The following is a 15921-nucleotide window of genomic DNA, read 5'->3' as shown; positions in this document are numbered from 1 at the left end:
CTATTCATTTCATTTACATTTTATGGCGCTCAAAAAGGGCCTTGATGGAGGCCTGAAACATTGATCACCAGTTTGGAAAGGCAGAGAATCAAGGTTCAACCTCAGCTGACACGACTTGTACACATCACTGCAGGGGAGTTATGTTACCTCGATGAAAAATAATCATTTCCAACAATAATTCAGTTGTTTTCTCACTTCAGTGTGTCCTAATGTGTTTAACTAGGGGGAATTACATCATCCATCACACTGATAAAAAAGAAATCTGACAGCTTGACTGTATGAGGAAAGACAATTGGCTGCTGAGCTTGAATTTGTTATTGTGAGTAATTGTGCCATTTTTTGTGCCTATGTTATCAATGACAGCTCTTGATCTTTTTTTCTACAAAGCTTGGCTTATTCAGGGCTTGAGTGTTTGCAAAGGCATTAAAAGATAAAGTTTGTAATTATTTGTTTATGACTCTCAAATCCGAGAAAAGACCACAACAGACAATGAAATGATCATACAAAGAAGTCTATGTATCAAAGCTTGATGTATCTCATTCCTTTCTTCCATAGTGCTCTGTTGTTGTTTGAAAATGATTAAAAACGCTGTTGCACTGGCTGAAATGGTCCTTCATTATGATGAACACAGACACAAATGTACTATTTACTCCTGTTTGGGTAACAGTAGCTTAGCTATAAGATAGTTCTCGGATACACAATAAATACCTGTGTTACCGCTGCAGCCGCGCCCTGCCCCCTTTCGTGTGGCTCGCGTGTGCGTGTGTGTGTGTGTGTGTGTGTGTGTGTGTGTGTGTGTGTGTGTGTGTGTGTGTGTGTGTGTGTGCGAATGGGGTACTGCCTGGAGGGAGCGAGCGGCCAATCGGCGCTTAAGAAGCCTGCCGGTGCAGTAGTGGGAATGCCACCTTGAGAGAGAGAGACATTTGTCGGGACGTTATGTTAATAGCGGTACTGGTAAACTGGGCCAATGGTAAATTGTTTCTATTGTGGTTTGTTGTATTTCAGAAACACCTGGTTGCTCCTTGTTAGATGCTAGATTAGGGGTGCTGTTGGGTTGTATTTTGGGTTTGGGTAGTTAGAGGAGCAAGGTAGGTTTTATTTTGATTTCGGTTCACCAAGACAGTTAGGTCCAAATACTCTAAGTTAGAGTCTCTTTCGGTTTTCCTTATTTATTGATTTAAACAGCACCCGTCGGCCCTTCTCTGTTGGATGATTCATTGTTTCACAATTTTATTCATTTTTGTTAATAAATAACTTTTTGGAACCACTCACAACTTTTTTTATGTTGCCTCCCTTTTCCCTACACGAGCCGGGTCGTAACAACCTGTACTTTTTGTCAAATTGTAAGAGCCTGAAGATAAAAATATTAAAAAAGGAAAAACATGAAACACAACAACGAAATGTGAAATTGTGATAGCCTGAATATAAAAACATAATTAAAAACAGTAAGAAGGGTTACATCAATATCTTATGATCAACCACAGAATAAAGAAAAGTCTCCATAGCAAAGTAACACAAGGCATTGCATCTGCTGGACTGTAAGGTCACAACTGCCATACATAATATATGACATGAATATAATATAACAGAATATTTACCCCCTTCGTTATTTTGGCTTTATACATGTATTTTATGGTACTAAATTGCTACCACCACTTCAATACAGGTGAGTGTTGCATGCAGGACACCAGACCATTTTTTTTTTACCAAAGTGGAAATGTTGCTTTTGAAAGGTAAACGCCAACAAAGGTGGAACCAGTGACGAAGCAGAATATTTCCTTGGATGAAAACACGTTATGAATTTTGTAAATAACTACATCTTTCTTTATTCAATACATTTTGGACAACATTCTGGAAACAATCATCCACGCCCACCACTGGAATCTAATTCTACAGATAGCAGACAACGCTGGGCTTTCAGCTAAAAGAGACATCTACAAGCTACAAGAATGCATTATAAGCAACACGCTCATTTAGCTGAATACTAACACATATCAGCAGTCAGTTCTCTTGCCCTATGGGGCAGGGAAATTACACGGCTATTAATTTCCGCGTTATTAATTTATTTTTTTTGCCAGCTGTTCTCTCAGCATTAACAGTAATCTGTTTCACTTTGAGCTGGGTTATGATTGAAATGTATTCATATTTGTGTAATATTATTCTCTGATGTGAGCACAGACATTTAATCGGTCGGCAGGTGGTGCTTTCATAGAAGTTGATCTTTGTCTACGACATACAGCAGTATGGAGTTGAGGTGAGCAGTGTAAATTACCATAACGATCTATCGAGTAGAACAAAGACTGAAAACAGCCTCACAACATGTGGCATCAAGTACAGGTTAGAAGAACGACTGGTCACTTCCACATGACTCATGCACAGAAAGGAGAAGAGTTTGCGTGTTAGACGCTCACTGAAAATGAGGTTACTTTTCTTTTCATGTCCTGCACCACTGTTAGGCCACTCTGCCACCATCATATCACTTGAAACACCTTGACAACGAACAACACAAAAGGCCGTTGCCCTTGGGACGAAAATACTTCCGCCTCTGATTGTCTCTTCCTTATGCCTGTAAAGAAACATGCGGCTGCTGACAGAATCGGTGGTCGCATCCCGTCTGCTTTCCCTGAGCAGAAAGTGCACCATCTGTGGCTGAATTGTGAGTGCAGGTGGGTGATTTCCGTGTAAATACTAGTTAGTTGGCTGCGGACTGTAGAGGATTTGGCTGAGTTATAGCCTGCATATGTATGCAGCTCCACTGCGAGACTGGACACCATCTGCTGAGTGTCGACTGTCCTTCTGTGTGTGTAGTGATGAGACTTCCAGTATGATTATTAGAGGACGAGTTAGGATTTGCACAGGCTGGAGGATGGTATTTTAATTCCCTATGGACGTGTGTATGTCATACAAGGGTGCGTGTATTGTTTTATTATTAAATGGGTGAGAAATTTGATTCTCGTGCACAAATTCTGTGAGGACATTTTCAGGGTGCATCAACCTTTTATTCTTCTTTTGAAGTTATTATAATCACACCTGGTGAGAGAACTTAATTTTATTGCTGCATGCTTTTGAGTTAAATTTCAAGAGAAGCAGCACAGAATGAATCAATCCTACTGTGTTTTCAGGCAGCATGCAAAGTGAGTTTAGGGAAATAACCAGAGTTTCTGGTGTGTTGTGAGTTCAGACACAGACACACTGCTGGTGTGCTTGTTGCTAGCTTAGCTTACAGCTAATGCAAAGATGGCATATTGTCTAGTTAAATGTTCGTGAATGACAAGGCAAAAGTTAAAAAGGTAATTCCCCCTTACTTCGGCTTTAAAGCCACCCATTCAGAGTTCAAGTTGACCCATTCAAGTTGATCGCATAGATACAGGCAATGGCTCATCCCAAAAAACTTCCAACAGTATGTAAAAGTGTAAAAAAAAAAAAAAAAAAGTTAAAATGCAACTAAATAAAGGACAAAATTTGGCTCCAGATCACCGAGCAGCTGGGATACGATGAAGATGGTAATGTGGCTGATAAGCAGTTGCTAATGTTATGCATTGGTCATGCACCGAGGTGAGCCACAGCAGCTAGTGTTAGATAGAATTTGGCCCTTTAGACATTTATAAATCTGGATAGGGTTTTTCTTGTGTGGAATGGACACAGACTCTATATAAAAAAGGATTTTTTTTGTGATGAAAATGGAACGTGGCAATGAGGAAAATTCAAACTGGACCTGATGGTGTCAGGTGGAAAATTTGAGATTCAGGTTTTCCATAATAATGCAACGCATATTTACCCTGGTGAGATATGATTTTAATTATTTCTATCTTGATCAACTATATTATTACCGATACTATACATAATAACACTGTAAATGGGCCGGTTCTGTATGCTGAAGTTCACTTTTGATGCTTTAAATACATTTTGCTGAGAATACATTTTTAACTTGAACATTGGACAGGCATGGACTAGTAACAGTGTATTTACATTGCTTTATAATTACTTTTAATTCCACCCTACCGTAAACTCTGGTACTACTGTATGGTTCTACATTTATTGGATTTTTTTATGATTTTATAAGAAAAGGATGTCATGGACATGGCCCGTGTAATTACAGCTCCAGGAAATTACAGTGATGAATCATGCATGAATCATGCAAACCAATGCATATATGAAATGAACGAGCTCACTGTGGATCTCACAAACACTTAAACGAGACACGAGTGGAAAATGGCAACATTATTCGAGGAAGGCGGTGTGCGTGGTGAACACAGATCATCCGCAAACTAGCTGAGGCTCTGGATCAACCCTCACCTCTTTTAAGCACACGTGTACAAAAAAATGTGTCATATCAGTGGAGAACATCTGAACAAAACTGGTTGGGAGCAGACGCAGCACAGGTAATGGAGGCCACCCATTCTTAACCTTGGCTCCCCATTACACATCCACTCAGCGGGCTATTTCAGCAGCTGCATGTACGGGGACAAACACGTACGCATGAAAACAGAACTTAAAATGGATATGTGAAGACTAACGAGTGGATGATGGTTGGTTGTTGATGGGCTGGGTCCATTATTTCTTCCATCATCTGATGGGATGTTTTGTATGACTGTCTCGGTAATGGTGGGTGTTTTTATTTTGGACCTGTGACCTTTACGGCAGCTTGAGTCTGGCCAGCTGAGATGAAACCCTGCTTTGTTTGTCCTCTTGAATTCTTAGAAACAGAAAAAAATATGACAAAAAAACAAAACAAACAAACACATTTCAGGGGATTATTGTTAGGGTTCATGTTTTATCCCATGTCCTACAAATGACAGATGATTCACATTATAGTAACAGTAACCACGATTGGTTTCCACTCATTTCTGTGCGATGTTATTCTCAGACGCAAAGCATTCTTCTCCAGGAACCATCACCTTATCCACCAACTATGGTCATGAGGGATGGGTCGTGACTGAAAGAACTAGATTGCGGGTACAAGGCTGGCTGCAACTCCCTTAGAGATCAGTCATCTGTGAGGGACTCGGAGTAGAGCCGCTGCTCCTTTGCTTTGAAAGGAGGTGGTTCGGGCATCTGGTAAGGCACATTCAAAGCGTTTTTCTGTCTGCTTTGATTTTTTTTCATACATTTAACCATATAAATATTACGGAGCACAAATTAAATTACGTGTGCCATCAATAAAATTAGCTAGCAAGCTGCTATCATCATGCACCCATTTAATGAGGGGCATGTCTGTGCTGGATGAAAACGCTTAAAACACACCTTTATTTCACTCCAAAATCGGACAGTTTCCCAGTACATGAAAGGTTTGATAATGCCTTTCAGTCCAAAATGGCGGAGGCCGTGGACACAGGCGTTATAATGGAACGTTCTATTGAGTTTCACCTCTTTGTACAGTATCTATACCCTTTGGGGTGGTTGTTTTTTGTTTTGGTGCTGTCCTGGGTGCTGAAAGGCCGCGGAGGAGATCAAGACACTGGGCCCTAGTTTCGTGGCGCAGCGCAGGGTGGCGGAGCCGGCGCAATACAAGTTTCGACCCGCGCAGCCTTGCGCACGGTCAGTTTGGCAGTTTGGTGGATCGCCTGCGCCAAGATGGGTGTGGCGGCGCAGCAGGGGGAGGCGTCACAGATTCAGCTTGGCGTAGCGGAAGTTTCGTGGCAAAAATCCTCGCCGAGACTGCGCTGAAAGCTCGCCAGCTCCAACCTGGTCTACTCTTGGCGCAAGGCGCAAGGCGTAAATAAAGTCCATTCATTCAAGGCGAATCACAGCTGGCGGAGTGGAAGTTTGGCTGGCGGCGCGCAGTGCGCACACGTCACCGAGACCTCACAGGCAGGTTTCCACAGTTCCAGGCACATTTAAATGCAATACATAATCACAACAAACACTATTTAATGCAACTAATTGAATCAACACGTGAATTTATATCTATATAGATTGTCCCATCACATCTGTCGTCAGATCAAAGGCGGATGGCACGCGTAACGGAAACTCAGCCTCTCGGACCAAAACATCTCCCTCTCTCTCTCCTGTTTTTTATAATATGGGCATTGTTATTATTATGATACGCGCGCACAGCGCGTGATGAGCATGGTGGGAGCGGCGGCGCTGCTTCTGTCATCGGGTTGTCAAATGACGGAACTTGCACTGAACCTCCCCTAACGCATTAAAGGAGAGGAGAGGAGCTCATTTGATTGGTGAAGATCTGAATCGGCTGTATTAATCCCAGTCCACGCCTCGTCTCCTCCTCGTCTCCCACTCACGCCTTCTTCTCCTCCCTCTTTCCCACTTGCGCAGGTGGGCGAGACGGGAGGTGTGCCTGCGCGAGCCTGCGTGCGCGAGCCTGCGCGAGCCTGCGCGGTGCACGAAACTTGCAAAGTCCAGGCGGACACACCCCGTCTGCGCAGCGCAGGTGCGCTGAAAGCTGACTGCGCCTGGTCTACGAAACTAGGGCCCACTATCTCAATAAAGTAAAGGGCCCGAAGGATTATAAAGGGTTTTTGTTTTACCGAATCTGTTCTAATTTACACAAATCTTTTGTTTTAATTATTTTGAACTGTGTATTTCAGTTGAAGTGCATTTTAAAAAAAACATTTTATCAAAGAATTATTATTTCTCAAAGAATGCTTCAATATTTTTTTATACAACAAACTATGTTTTGGAAAATAAAGTGCTCTTAATATAACTGTATCTTAAACAGTGAGTGCCAAGCCAACGCCAGGTTGCCTCTGGTCTGGGGCTTTTGTTGGAAAGCTCCAAAAACAGCAGCATTCACGTAAATTAAAGGGGACACGCCCATAAAAAGCGGGGATCAGGGGGTCCTATATTCAAATATAATGCATTAAGGCTCTCAAGCATTCTGTATAGCTTTTAAATATTTATTCTCCTGTAGATAAACTTTTTTAAATTTTTATTTAGCGTTATCCCTGCTGAGTCAACACACAGCCATGATTACTCCTCCCTCTTTTTGTGTCTTTTGTTTGGGTCAGTGAACTATCTAAATATGCATGCAGCCTCAATAACCTCAATAACGCATAAAGTCATTCTAATGAATTTACAAACCCCTGGACTTCAACAGCGTCTGAGTTTCAGCCAAATTGTTCAATGTTCAAAATGTTCAAAATTGTCTATATATTAAATACATGTTGCACATATCTATGTTCTATGAAAAGTAGAGTGTAAAGCAGTATTTTAATGAATAGTTGTGATATTTTTATTTAAAAAAACTGACCTGTCCTATAGTCCACTGTGCATTACATTATTGCTCTGCTGCTGCTGATCAAAATTATTGCTAAGGAAAATTCAGTAGACGTCCGGCCCCTTACAAATATAAATGAAACATTGTTGTTAATACTTGCTGTGAGGGAGGGGGATGAAGTAGCCGACTAGTGTTGTAACGCCAACACTAGACGAGCATCAAAATGACTAGAACACATTCTGGCTTTGAGAATGTGAGCTGCACCCGTCACGTAGCTGCCAAGCTGAGTGGCACCCCAGTCACAGTGGCACTCTGCTGGCAGTTGAGGGACTCCCTTGACTTACTGTCAGCTAGGAAGCTATGTGACGGGAGCTGCTCGCCGCCACTGTCACGAATCAAGTTCGCTGTCACTCTCATGTGCACTTAGCTACGCTTGTCCTCAAACTTGTGTCAGTGCGACTCTCGCAGAAAATTCTCTAGTTTCGTGCTTAGCTAACGTTACCATTATCTGGTGAATTACGCAGCTGCTACCTAGCTAACTTCACAAAGTCAATGGTCAGACAAGTTGGGCTGCCCCAAGCACAAGTTGCAAAACGTATATATATAACGTTGAAAATGATTTCATCCTGCCTACTCCTCATGTGACTGACAAGCACATCCACATAAACAAGCAGTGAATGGCAGTTTAGCTTTAAAATGAAATGGTCCACCTTAAAAGCCAGCCCACCTAAAGAGCCTGAAGTTGGGATAACCGCCCTTTTAGCCAATTGGCTGAAACTGTAAACTGTAAACACTGCAAGTTCACATAACGTTACTAGTAACTTCATGTCCGTCTGTCCGTCTCTCGACCACTCATTTGCTCATGTTACATCTAAAAAGCCTACATATGAACATTTTTAATGGGCTATTTATTGCTATAATGTATTTGATGTGATTATTGCACATTAAGTAGCTGTTTCAATCTAAAGGAAAATGCTTGATGTCTGAATGTTCTTATCAGAGGATAATATCAAATCTACTTTACGTACAATCAAACTCAATAATGACTGGCAGTTTGAGTAAAGAATTACAGCTCATGCTGTCATCATTTAAATTCATGGGCTTACCAGGGCTTACCCGCTGGCCCGACAGCGTGCAATGGCCCAGGTCCCCTGGTAGTATCAAAACAGAATCCTCCAACATGAACACACAAGAACAATCATGCTTAAATACACTCTCCCTTCAAGCTAATTTAAACAGAAACCCAGTGCAGCAGACACACACACACTAATGCAAACAGGAGTCCAACTGAAGGTTGTAATTTGCTATGCCGCATTGATATCGTGAGTGATGTTCCCTGGATGACAGATGTCGAACCGGATCTCTCACCACTACTGTGTGATAGCGCTCTCGGCTGAGTAAAGGAACATAAATCAACAGAAACCCTGCACCGTGTGAACCGGAGACCACATGGGTTAATGGTGAGCCACAGAGCAAAGCGACTAGGACAACAACGTCTGCACGGTGTGTGCATTTGTTGAACAGGCCCGTCAACAGTGAGTGCCACGTTAAACTCTCTCCTGCCTTTGTTATTGTGTGCAGAGAAAATATGAGAGGAGTGGATAATGTGTTTTTTCTCCTGCTATTCTAAGTAGCCTGCACTTTACAAATTGCAGTAACTCATTACCATTTGAAACATTATTAGCTGCTTGCCTGCCAAAAAAAAAGTTGCTGTAACCTTTGTAATGGCTTGTCAAGAGTTAAAACAATGGCTTTGAGTGTGGCTGAGTGACCTTTTTAAAAAAGAAAAAACCTGAGGAACAAGAACCAACACCAGCGTGGACTTTCAACAAATTCAACATCGATTTAATTCTTATGTTAAGGTTGTTGCAAGTCTCTGGAGCCTTATGTTGCATGTAAGGCTGTGTGTTAGTGTCAGCGGTGTAGTGGGTGATTTTCATTTCCATGGCGGCTACGTCCAGTTTGCACTTGTACAAACACACACTTATCGCATACACACTTTGACACAAACGTGACAGAATTAGAGCAGACCTCTCCAGACCTCCAGTGTGCCTCAATAATTATTAATTTGCCTCTCTTTTGTCATTATAGATGATGATAACACAACACTACCACACAAATCAATTAAGACTATGCATTTCTGGGCCTTGTTTGTATCTGCTTCTGTTGCCGGCGCCTGCTCTGTTAAAGAGGACAGGTCAGGGCCAGGAGCCTTTAAAGCTTGTAATCAGACTCGGGCTAATGTGGTCTAGGTGACACTTTCCCTCACTGTGAATCTCAGATGCTTGTGTGAATGTTTGAATTAAGTGTTTTTAAAAGGTTTAAGCAGCTGTCTGCACCAGCTCCGTGCAGCTTAACTGCAATTCACTGTTGATGTGTCATGTTGACCGGCTACGGCGGGACTTGCATATGTTGCAACCGGTAGCTCCCATGAATCTTGCTACATTTTTGGCTTAATTGCTAATCATTAGTAAGTATCTTCTATTTCTTGATTATCACTAGAGCACTGAATGGCATATAACAGAATGCACTCATCAACATCTGAAAAGAAAGCTTGGGGATTGGAAGTACAGCGAACCTTGAGATCACCACGGCCAATCACCCAGCCAGACCAAACGCCACCAAAAGCCAAAGTCAATTGCCCCAGGAAGAGACCCTATGGAAGCTAAGCTAACCCACTTAGGACCTAATACTACTTCACTACCCAGTCTGCTCCTGGCTGTCTGATGTCTGGTTGCAGGAAATTAAGATGGATGAAATAAGACTTCAGGATAACCCAACAACATGGGGTCAGTGATTGTTGGGCCCCCACATCTTTACAGATACCCGGCTCCATCGCGGGCCTCCTGCAGGACTCCAGTGGGACAAACATAGTCAAAGTTGATGGACAATGTTTTCCTGATATATATTTGCTGCTGTTTTTTACATTCCTTCTGATGCAAATTAAAAAAAAAATGCACCACAATAATTAACTGTCATGTTTTTCTTGCGTAGCAAATGGGTTACAACTGCATTTCTTTGTACATTCCTCTGTTGCATAATGACAATAAATTATCCTTGAATCCTTTAAGGCCTCCTCTGAACAGAAACAGAAACGATAACAACAACGTTTGGTCTGCGCTACACTCTGTAGCTTTGACATTCTACACACATTGAATATCCAGATGGAGACACGTTTGAGGCAAACATTTTTCCTTGGTCTTGGAGAAATATGCTCTTCCGAATACAGATGCCAAGAACTAAATTAGATCTGCCACGTCCTGTGTCCTGTGACTAAAAGACATTTTCTATTTTCTTTTAAGTTTGAATCATTTTCGTTTCAATAGCTCTGTATCAATGTTTGTATTCTCACTTTTGTTTGTCTATAACTTGTCCAAATCATATGACTCAAATGCTAAATATCTCAGAAAAAAAACAACAACTCTTGGTGAAGCAAGTACTTTGGAAAGCATGTGGATTGTGCTGTTGCAGTGACTTAATATCTACTGTATATGTAGAGCTGGCACAGCTTACTACAGTAGTTCACACTGGGAGACAGACCTTGAAACAGGCATGTAATTAGTTTAAAACCCTCTGTCAACATGTTTTGCCTATGGCTTAATTTAATCATACACTTTGGGAAAAGCTGTTTTTAATCCTATTGAACTTTTTGATAAAAGTCACCCTCTGTGAGAAGGTAACGTGCCCAGATGGAGTACCCATGTGGCGAGATTTTCTTGGATAACAGTGGAAAGGGGAACAATATGTTTTCTCTCGGGGACTGTATGGACATTTTGTACCGTCAGCCAGTATAAATAACGCTAATTAACTTCAACAGATATGAAAAAGGACTAATGGCATGGTTTCCTCTATTTGCGCCCTCCAATCCTAACCTATGGCTTTCACACCTCATTTCCACGTCTGGTCACCGGAGCCGTGTAGCACCAATGCATCATGTACCCGTTTCACCAGCTCCTTATGTAAGTGTTCATATGACGCAAATTGAGCAATGGCTTTTTTTTTTTTTTCTTTTTTTCAAATTGCAGTCTGTCATGTTTGTGTTTGAGCCTGGGATTGTACACATGTATGTACATAAACATATCCATGGCCATATGCTTTGCCAGTATGTTGGAGTCTGTTTAAACAAGCGCGTATCACAGAACAAGCTACTCAGTAAAGTCATAAAGTGTGTTATTGCCCATTAACTTCTGCTTTCTTCTCCCCTTGAATGACAATACAAATTTCACCACATTTAGCAGGACAGTATTCAAGAACACTGGCTCCCGGTACTGTTTACGGTAATTAATTAATTAATTAAAAATAAAAACTTAATTCACAAACAAGTGCCATTCCCTCCTTATCCCTTCACTCTGCTTTTATCCTAACATAAGGTGAAAAGGAACAGAAAATACACAAGTACAAGCAATCTAATTCCAGTGTAAAACAACACAGCACAAGTAGAGTAAAGTTGATTTATCTTTTGTTTTCTTCTTTCCATAAAAAATAGGAGTGAGCAGATTTATAGCAATTTGTTTTGTATTGCCGTTAACAGCAGTTACCTGGCTTCAGCAACATTTTCACTCTTTAGTTAAACTGCTCACAGCCAGTAGATGTATGCAACTGGTGATACCAGGGTACGCCGAAGGACGTGACAAAGCTGCGGTGTTTGATGTGGAAATGTGAACGGGCACTAAAGCCCAAGTTATGCCTCCGCGTCGACACAACGCAAGGGGGCTTGCGGACCCCTTACGTCCTTGCGGACCCCCCTTACGTCAAACGCAAAGGCCTGACGTGTACCTCCCAAAAATCCTAGACGCGCGTCAAGGCAACGCAACACCAACGCAACACCAACGCAGCGGCATTGGCTGTGATTGGTCCGCTAACTACATCCGCTGGAGACCGCTATCCGGTTTCCACTCATAAACAGCCATTTAAACTTTTAATACTTTTATTGTTTGCACCTTGTCGCTTTTGCACAAAGAAATAAAACACTGAAAAATTGTGGATGTTTAAAGTCGGAAGCTAAACAAATAGGCTATAACGAGGCTAACGACGATATACCAAGAGTCTCGGTCGGTTGGTCAGTCTTTACAAAAAACATAGCGCCCTCTACCGGCGTGGCATTGAATTGCATTTCGACACGTAAACCCAACGCAGAACCATCACGGTCTCCAAGCAACTGCGTGGCCATTGCGTGATCACTACGCGGAAGCATAACCGAGCCTTTATACTTATTGGCTGGGGGTTACACCGCCACGTGTTTGCTGACACCCAGAAGAGTTCTGAATACAGCAAAATAATAAGAGCAAATACTGGCAGATACAGATACACCATACACTTCCAGTTAATACCGCGACAGTAGTGGCAGAGTACGGCAGAGTCTTATGACATAAGCACGATGGCGCATTGAGCTCCGACTTCAGCCCCCTTCAAAACATTGTGAAAAACGGTTTAATAACAAAGTACTATACATTTCATGTCTTTTCACGTGTTCAGCAATACTTTCAACACGTCTAATGTGTTTAGAAACGTATTTGTTTTTTTGCATAGTGTTAAATGAGAAGATTTAAGGGGAACTCTATGACCATAATTGAAGCTGAAGCAGAAAGGCTAAACATGCAAATGTAAAATGTAATGTAATGTAAATTACCTTGTGTGACCTTTTACACACTTCCAGTCAAGTTAAAGCTGTTATGAGCTTACCCCACATGTGGTCTATAAAGAGGAAAAATCTGCTCCACAAATAATAACCGTTTATTATGCTTGTTTTCTTCCTAAGAGATTAACAAACTATGAGAAACCGAGGGAACAAGAGTGACAAAGGAAGAGAAAAGAAAAAGAGGGGAGGAGATCGTGCCGCATTGAGAAGAGGGCCAGCCTCTCCCATCAGTGTAGAGAGGATAATTGGTGGCTGACCCTCCGACATCCATCATCCTCTGCTGAATAGTGGGGTGTAACTAACACTGTTCCGGGCACCAGGAGCCACCGCATCACGTGCACATTCAAGCTTCGATGTACACTGCAGGTGACACTCCAAACACACTCCCACACACATTCTCTCACACACGTTCTCTCACATACACACACACACACACACACACACACACACACACACACACACACATTGTCTCTCTCTCTCACACACACACACACACACACATATTCTCTCTCTCACACACACACACACACACACACAGACATTCTCTCTCTTTCTCTCACACACACGCGCACACACACATTAAAACCTGTGACCTTGCTTTTTATTTGTATGAGTAGTACCCACTCAGTAGAGTCGTCACTCGCTAATGCTTGTAATTAAGGCTCTTTGATCAGGCTGGATGAGCACTCAATAAGTACACCCAGTAGTGATAAAAGAGGTGTTCGAGGTGTATGCTGTGTGTGTGATGGGTGAATGAGTGGGTCCATGCATGCCTTTATCGATGACGTTTTTCTTTCCTGGTACATGCTGCTCAGAGCAGAAAGTTAACCCATCAGAACGTGTCACATATCGGGTTTCTCCTGAATCAGGGTTAATAAATAGTGTCTGGTTTATGTGGCAGTGTTTTATTGAGTGATTACCCAGACATCCTCACGCCCAATTAACACTGTTTGGGGATGAAACACTAAAATATGTAGTGGTGCAATTAGCTGCTTAAAATAGAACAATGTTACACAAGACACATTTAAGTTCAAAACAAAAGACACTGAACAGCTATTGCAATGCAACGTGTTTTTCTGGGCCTTTTCCTCCTGGATAACCAGCCGAACAAGCACATGACATTACATAAGCAACATTTTCTTTTGTATGTACACTTCGGGTATTGGCATCAAACTGCAAGAGCTTCACTGTACACTAACCATTTGCCACCAATGCTCAACAACCATCCATCATGCAATATAGCCAAAAGATGACAGGTTGCGTAAGGGGCATGACCAGATATTCTGAAATGGAAAAACGTCTGCTCACACTATTATTCCACTTGCATAAACCCAAACCAAACGACCTCAGCTGACTCCTCACAGCGTGGCGGACTCTAATCGAGGAAAAGTACTGGCTGCTCAATAAGTCACTAAAATTCTCCAGATAACAGCATGCACTAATTTGCATTTGGGCATATCTGATGCATATCTGATGGATGAGACATCCTGTAATCACTGGAACTGTGCTTGGATTTACAGTCACACCAAATTAATATTATTATTATTCGTGGGATCATTTTTGTTTATTCCTGTCTCGCTAGACAGGAGGGGGGGGGGGGGGGGGGGGACTTACCTCAACGTAGACATCTAGTGTTTCATCAATCCTGGCTGCTTTGTACATGTTAGAAGTCCCAGATACTACTGAGTTCATAACATCACTCAGAGGTGCTCTGTGAATTTTACTGAGCTGTATTCACTGTGACTAGTAAGCCACGCGTCAGCTGGTTTCCTCCAGTGCTATGAACCCAAAATAAACAATTTTGTTGGGATTTAATTGCAATAAACGGATCAAAAAGAAGGCCAAAATAACTACATTGACGACAATTTGTAAAAAGTCCAAAGTCATGTTTTGTTAGGTCTGTCCACAAGACTACAAGCACACAACTATTGATTTTTGAATGGAGTTCGTATCGATTGGAGGTTGGCTATGCTAACACTATAGCTGCTCTTTAAACACTTATAACATCACCTCGGCATAAATATGGCAGCAACCTTGTTACAATAGAGAGTGTGTGGTTTATACGCATAGTTTGGTTCAGTCTCTGTACTAATGTGAGGTCCTATCGCAGAGCTCCAGGTGAGAACGGAATGAATGTGTTTCATCTCCATTTCTGATTCAGTGACGACAGGAGGAGTACACTGATAGGCTTTCATGTCACAGCGTCATGCAAATTTTAAATTAAACATTTGCTTAAAAAATTTGAATAATTTGCGCCGCTCATAAATATATTTTTGATGTCTGAAAAATCTGCCTAATTTATTATGCTTAACATGTTGTACATAGGTGCTAGGCTAGATGCTTTGGGATAATTTGGCACATACCACTTTGATAGATAGCATAAATCTGCTGAGATTGTGGGTCAAAATGGCCTAAAAATCAAGCTCACTTGCATACTGGCATACTGCATTTGAGATATGTATTGGACATTAAATGGTATAGCAGTAAGGATGTTGTAATGTAAAGGTTGTCATTGTAAGCTCATTGCTGGTGATAGAAGGATGATTGTGTGGAGGATCACTAAAAGCAAAGGATTAATCCTCTAGTACCATGCATACTACACTCTATGTACTATAACTATATGAGCACATTCATTGTCAGTCCAACTTGCTTATTTAAATCCTATATAAATCAGGGTTTATAGTAAGGATGCAACAATGCAGTTAGCTCACGGTTCAATACGTACTCGGTTCTTGGGTTACGGTTCGGTTCTGTTTCGGTACACATTTTGTGCGCAGGAGAAAAAGAATGCTATTTATATAATTCCAAAATTATTTCTTTATTTTGCTTACAAGCTAAGTTTTTTTTACATTCAGACACATTCAAGTGTATTGTATTATAATATAAATAAATACGTAAAAAAAAAAACGTTAAAATGTAAAAGTGCTTCTTTGCCTTGATGACTGGTAAAGGATATATCAATACATAGTGATATACTGTATATTAATAACGCACATACCTTCCTACACCCACAACTACGGAAAAGGGCTGCAAATCTTTTGCAATTAACTGCACTTATTCTGTTCTTGTGTTTTCAGCACCGATAGATTCGGCTTGTTGGAAGGCA

This window comes from Eutrigla gurnardus, assembly GCF_963514095.1.
Source record: "Eutrigla gurnardus genome assembly, chromosome: 3".
Lineage (NCBI taxonomy): Eukaryota > Metazoa > Chordata > Actinopteri > Perciformes > Triglidae > Eutrigla > Eutrigla gurnardus.
This window is presented reverse-complemented; position numbering follows the sequence as displayed.